This window comes from Sus scrofa, chromosome 16 (assembly GCF_000003025.6).
Source record: "Sus scrofa isolate TJ Tabasco breed Duroc chromosome 16, Sscrofa11.1, whole genome shotgun sequence".
Classification (NCBI taxonomy): domain Eukaryota; kingdom Metazoa; phylum Chordata; class Mammalia; order Artiodactyla; family Suidae; genus Sus; species Sus scrofa.
In genome coordinates this window covers 39,674,954-39,680,953 of record NC_010458.4, presented here as the reverse complement: position 1 = coordinate 39,680,953, position 6,000 = coordinate 39,674,954, and the positions used below count along the sequence as shown (strand labels likewise).

Here is a 6,000-nt window from a genome sequence, read left to right as displayed (position 1 = left end):
GATCAGACACAAAGCCAAGTCAGTTAAAAAATAATGGAGCGCGCATAACGCCTAACATTCATCCTCCCCACAACTCAGCCCAAGAGTGGATAAGGAGACATCAACGTGCCAGATTTTGTTTGCTGCAGCAGCTGCCGTTACTAACCAGAGCAAAAAAGTTAACTTAGATTATATACAATTTGCTCTTCATTGCTCTAAAAGTCCCCTTCGCTCCGCAATATTTGCGGCAATTCTCCAGTTTTTAATAAGCAGAGGACGGAGCTGATCCAAATTACGCTTACAGCCGCTGTTGGGTCTGACCTCCATTTTAGATAATGAGTTAACCTTCTGAATAGCCTTTTCAGGACCAAGAACCTCTTTTTTCTCGCTCTCCCCCACCGGCCTCAGATTTTTCTACAACTCAATCCTGAGTCATGCATGACGACAGTTTTCACACTATGTTAAGGCTCGAGATGACCTGAGGTGATAGCATTTGTGCTCAGAAGGCAATGTAATTACTCCAGAGGCCAGAACGGATCTCTCCAATCGGTCTTGGGTCCCCTGTCCCAGCCGCGCACCGAGTCACAGGGCTTCCAGCTAGGCGGAGGTGGGGCAACCGAGGCCGCGCGCTCTTCCCGGCCGCTCCCTCCCGGCGGGCGGCGGGCTCCTCCCCGCGGCCCTCGCGGGTACCTGGCTGCAGAGGCGGCGGGCGGGCGGGCAGGGGGCGGCGCTGCGTGGCGTCACGCGGCGGGGTGGGAGAGCGGGCAGGTGACACCCCGGCGGCCTCCGCCTCTTTTCCAGCTTGGTCTGCGGCCGGGGCAGCAGGGGCCGCTGTGAGGAGCTCCAAGCTCGCGCCGCAGCCCGCCGCCGCCCTCTGCTCCCGTGTCCGGGGATTCGGCTCCACTCTCCGCCGGGTGAGTACGGGGCTCCCAGTAGGTGGTTTGGGGCCGAACTTTTCCGGGTCGGAGAGGCGATGGAAGGAGAGAGACCCCGGGGGCTGGGATTCGGGGGTGGCCGGGTGAAAAGAACTCGGGCGCGGCGCGCGAGGAGCGAGATCCGGGTCCCGAAGACTGGAGAGCCCGGCCAGGCCCTGTCTGGACTCTGGGGGGCGCTTCTCAAGTGCCCGCCGCACCGACTGCGGGTTCCCCGGGCTGGGGCCCTTCCCGCTGGAGGGCGGGGCCGCCGCGCTCACCTGCGCCCTCCGGGGGAGACCCCGCGGATCCCAGCATCCCAAGGGGACGGCGGTCCCAGCCGCCCCGGGGCTTTGAGCCTCCAGCGAGCGCTCCCTTGGGATGCGGCCCTGCTGTTCCGGGTGGGAGGGCAAAGGTGCTCGCCTGTGGGACTGAGAGAGGGACCTGCTCGACCTTGACCGTCGGGGTCACTTTCCCAGCTCTGGGATCTGGCCTCGCTCGCCATCCCTCCAAATCCCCAAGCCCCTTTCTTTCTGTTACTTTTTTTTCTGGGGCGCTTTTGTGTCCTCAAGGCTGGAATGAACTTGGGGCGCTGCTCTTGCAGCGGGGCGCTGTCTCTGGCTTCTCGAACTGCATCCTGTCCCGGCGGCGGCCGCTTGAGAGTGATGAGTACAGAGCGGTAGAGCAGGTCGTGCCGGAGATGGAAATCGGAAAGCCTGTTGTTTCATCTCCCAAGGTATCGGTGGTTAGGAAATGGGCCTTACCCCCTAATCAGCCAGCGCTGATTCAAACTTACCGGATGCCGAGAGAGCGCTCTTTCGTGCTCCCTGGGGGGGAAGCTGGGACAGGAAGGATTTGGTGTCTACTCTGTCCAGCTCGCTGTGTGGTTGGGAAAACAAGTCCCACACCGACTGAAGAATAGTTTTGGCGAGCCAAGCCTTTTTCCTCTTGCTAAGATATCCCCTCGAAAAGCGTTTTCACTTAACCCTATACTCGCAGGTTACTCTTTATGGACTCCTCGCTTTTAACTGCTGTGAAAGAGTCGTGAATATACTTTGTGGTTGCCTCTGCCTTCTTATCAATCACTTACTTGTTAATTCTCTTACTTTGTAGTTTCTGCTCCTACTGCTGGCCAGAAATTGTTGCCCCATCAAGGTCACTAAAAGTTAAATCTTCTCCCCGCAGTGGCAGGCCTTTATCGAGTGCTTCCCTGCCGGGCACTGTTCTTGCATCAGTGAACTTGTATCAACTCTTTTAATCCTTGCAGCAATCCTATGGGATAAATGATAACATTATCCTCATTTTACAGATGAGGAAGCTTGAGACACAGGAACTTGCCCAAGAGACACTAATAGCTGAAGGGGATTGCAACTCAGGGAGTTCTGGTCTAGCACTGGGGCTGTTGACCACTGTGTTTACTGCCTCACCTGGAGTTCCTTTCTTCCTCCTTACTTTCCCAGAGTCCTGTGCTGTTTCATGCTTCACCGACCAGGCTCCCATTCTCAAGGTCCCTCTTTCCCTTCTTCTATAACTTTGTACTCATTTAGTTTTTTGTTTGTGTGTTTTGTTTGTTTTCACACAGAACTTTGTTACTTCTGTTATGGCTGCTACTTTCCATGTATCTTCTTCACTTTTAGTGTAGCATGTAGTGTCTGTTAGTGCATAGCAAAACTTTCCATTTGAACTTGTCCCAAAGCATTTCTAGTTAAGATCATTTATGTCAGCCTCCCTCCCTTTAGACTAGGCACCCAGGTGCACAACTCAGCTTCACGTTTCTCTCAGTCTTGAAATCTCTATTAAACTTTTACTTTGTCTCTTCCTTCTAGCCTTTGTCAATCTTACCCCCTTCACCTTCTTCTCTTACTCAGTCTCCCTCTTCCCCACTTCTGAACATTCACTTAACACTTATATCATTACTTTACTGTTGGTTGACTTCTTTCCTAAATGTTTGGTGTTCACAGAAAGGTTGTAAACAACTTAGGAAAGTGACTCTTTGCGCCTTATGATTAATAGTTGCTTGATGTGTGTTTGCAGAATATGGTGCAAAATGAATTAAGGGAGCACAAATGGAGTGGGTTGAATGATGCTGGAAAACTTTCTGAAAATTTTAAGCCAAGTTTTAGAGGAGGTTAGGGAGTTTACACTGGTAGACATGGAGGAGCTGGCAGGCATTGTAGAGGAAGCGTGGAAAGTCTCTGCCATCTCTTTTGCTGCAGACAGGAATCTGGCCATCCTGGCTAAACATTCCATTTAGAAATATAATGGGAGTTCCAGTCGTGGCTCAGTGGTTAACAAATCCAACTAGGAACCATAAGGTTGTGGGTTTGATCCCTGGCCTCACCCAGTAGGCTGGGGATCTGGCATTGCTGTGAGCTGTGGTGTAGGTTGCAGATTCATCTCGGATCTGGTGTTACTGTGGCTGTGGCTGTGGCATAGGCCGGTGGCTGCAGCTCTGATTGGACCCCCTAGCCTGGAAACCTCCATATGCCATGGGTGCAGCCCTAGAAAAGACAAAAAAAAAAAAAAAAAAAAAAAAAAAAAAAAGAAGTGTAATGAAGTGGGGCCGAATTGGTAGAGAACCAAAGAGAACCTTGCAAAACAAGATATGAAACCACCATGAGTTACAAGCAAAAACCTAGTTTCTTGAAAAATAGAAACATGCATAAAAATGCATAAAACATAAATAAGAGATTACCACAGCGGATATATTTAGCAATAGAATGACTGTCTTGTTCTGGCAGTAGATATGATAGTTGGATGAGACTGCAGAAAGGCCAAATGGGAATCTTTTCTCAAAGCCTTGACACAAGGTAATGTGGGCCCGAACTAATCTGAGAGGCATTATCAAGGAAGAATTGGTTATGTTTGGGGAGGTTCGAGGTGAGGGGAAATGAAAACTGGAAGGAGGACTAAAATGGTGAGGTTAGAGAGCCAAGAGGAGAGTTTTGACCCCCTGAGCATGATTCTACCACAATAAATATTTTTTGGTTTTACCTTTGCCTCTTTCCATTTTTCTATGTATATTTTCCTACATCATACTACATATAGGATTTGAGTATTTTGTATTTTTCCTGTAGTCATAGTAAGCATTTTTCATCTTATAGAATTTCCAAACTGCTATTGTTTGGATTATATTTCCAATAATTATAACATAATTTTCTTAACTAATCCACTATTGAACAGAAATACTAGCAGTAGTTATAAACAACTCAGGTTACAGTGATGTTTACCTTGGCAAATATGTCATTTTACAAATTGAGGTTTGCTTCTTTATGCTAGACATTGGAATTACATTAAAAAAAAAAAAAAAACAACCTCTGTCCTCAGAGAATTTCTGATCAAGTTGAAGAAATAGGGCTTTTTTCTAATTTGTTTCATTGTTTATTCTCCCTGGTGCACTATACATACAAACATCGACTTTAGAATATGGAAGAATAGCTATTTATCAAACAATCTTGGAGCCTTTGTATATATAATAGCATGTTAGACTGAGAACTAATCTTGAATTTTAATAAAACACACCATATAGCATGGAAAGAAGCATGCCATAAACAATATTTTTAGAGAGAAATGTATCTTAGATATATCTTAAATCTATTTCTATATATATTAGATATATCTTTGATATATTTCTGTGACTCATCCAACTTGGACCACTCACACGTTATGAAAAAGCTAAACACTCATGCAAATTTAGCACTTTATAAGATTAGTCTTTTCGTAATTGAGATTTTTAGTAACTCCTAATTGATTTGGATATATTAAAAGCACAAGTTACTGCCTTGAAAAGTAAAATTATCCTTTTTTTGTTAGTGATAAATATTTCTAAACAGGCCATTATTCAGATGAATAAAGTTGCCATGTAACATATAACTCATAAATCTGCCATGTTAAAGACAGATTTTTTAAGACATGTCTTCGTCCACTTGGAGAAGCAACCATATGTCTTGAGCACCAGCAGCCTACCTCCTTTGTTCCCTCTAGTATAAGGTGTAGAGCCAAACCTAGTCACCATTGGGAGTTTCAGAGGTTGCATATTCAACAAACATTTGAGTGTCAGTTTTGCATCAGGCAGTGGTCAGCAGGTTGCTGAAGCCCATCTAGGCCTGTGAGGGTTCAAGGGAGGGAAAGACAGTACAGTGTGAATGTGATTGAAACAGAGTATTGGGAAAGCCAAGCAGAGTAAGGCAGAATTGGCTTGCTGAAGTGAAAGAAGAAAAAGTGGAAGGTGGGGCAGCAGAAAAATAGGATGAGGGCAGGAAATCAAATTCAGGCTGAGAGAATGCAGGTATGTTCAGAGAATTGGGAATGTTATAAACACTGCATAGGAGGTTGCCTAGGCACACAGGGCTGAGCTAATGAGAACCTAGTTTGATCTAGTAAAGATTTTGTATTGTACCCTACAGACAGTGGGGAGCCTTTGGAGACCTTTAAAAAGGGAAGGGACCTGTTAAGATTTGTAATTTTTTTTTTTTTTTGATAGGCAAGAAACAGATTTATTAGGATAGAACACTTGTGAGAGATGCAAGCCGGCAGGCAAGGAAGCTCTGCCAAGATTTGTATTTTAAAAGCACCCCTCAGGCAATTGCAGCTTCACCTTTCTGGCTTTATCTCCTTTCTGTCTCTGAGGAAAGGAGAGCTACCTTCACTGTTTACAGTAGATATCTTGATTATGCTTAGTTTTTGTAATTAGTTTGGGAGTAGAAAATGATCTTGTGCCACACATTTACAGAATGCTGTAGCCTGCATTTAAGTGTTTACCCTTTTATTGACAATCAAGAGGTGAAATGTTTGGGCATCTTTTAGGTATCGGTCTTGGTTGCAAAAAAAGGCGCTTTCTGTGTGTTTTCTCACCACTCCTCTGAAGCTAGCAAGGTCTACACCAGAATCCTCACAGCACAGCTGGGTGCAGAAAAATCAAGAAAGGTGTGTAAGTGAAGAAGCAGAAAGGATTCTCAATCAGGGAACATTTAGAAGTGCATAGCTAGGATTTAAACCCAGGTAAAGTTATAGTGTTTATAGGCTCTTCCCACACTTCATACTAACCATGAGCTAACAATTTAGAGAGTATAAGAGGTATTTGGGCTGTGATATCTAATGATAGTTTTGT

At 45.7% G+C, this 6,000-nt stretch overlaps 1 protein-coding gene across 2 annotated transcripts in view; it reads left to right on the top strand.

Annotated features, from left to right (window-relative positions):
- The window catches only part of ELOVL7 (ELOVL fatty acid elongase 7), a 92,152-nt gene continuing 86,832 nt past the window's right edge, over positions 681 to 6,000 (top strand). Inside the window, exon 1 of one of the 2 annotated variants that reach the window (XM_021077108.1) lies at positions 681 to 893. The gene's annotated coding sequence lies outside the window, so the exon portion shown is untranslated. Of the gene's footprint in view, positions 894 to 1,211; positions 1,627 to 6,000 lie in introns of those variants that run through there. The other variant, XM_021077109.1, reaches the window with a different exon arrangement.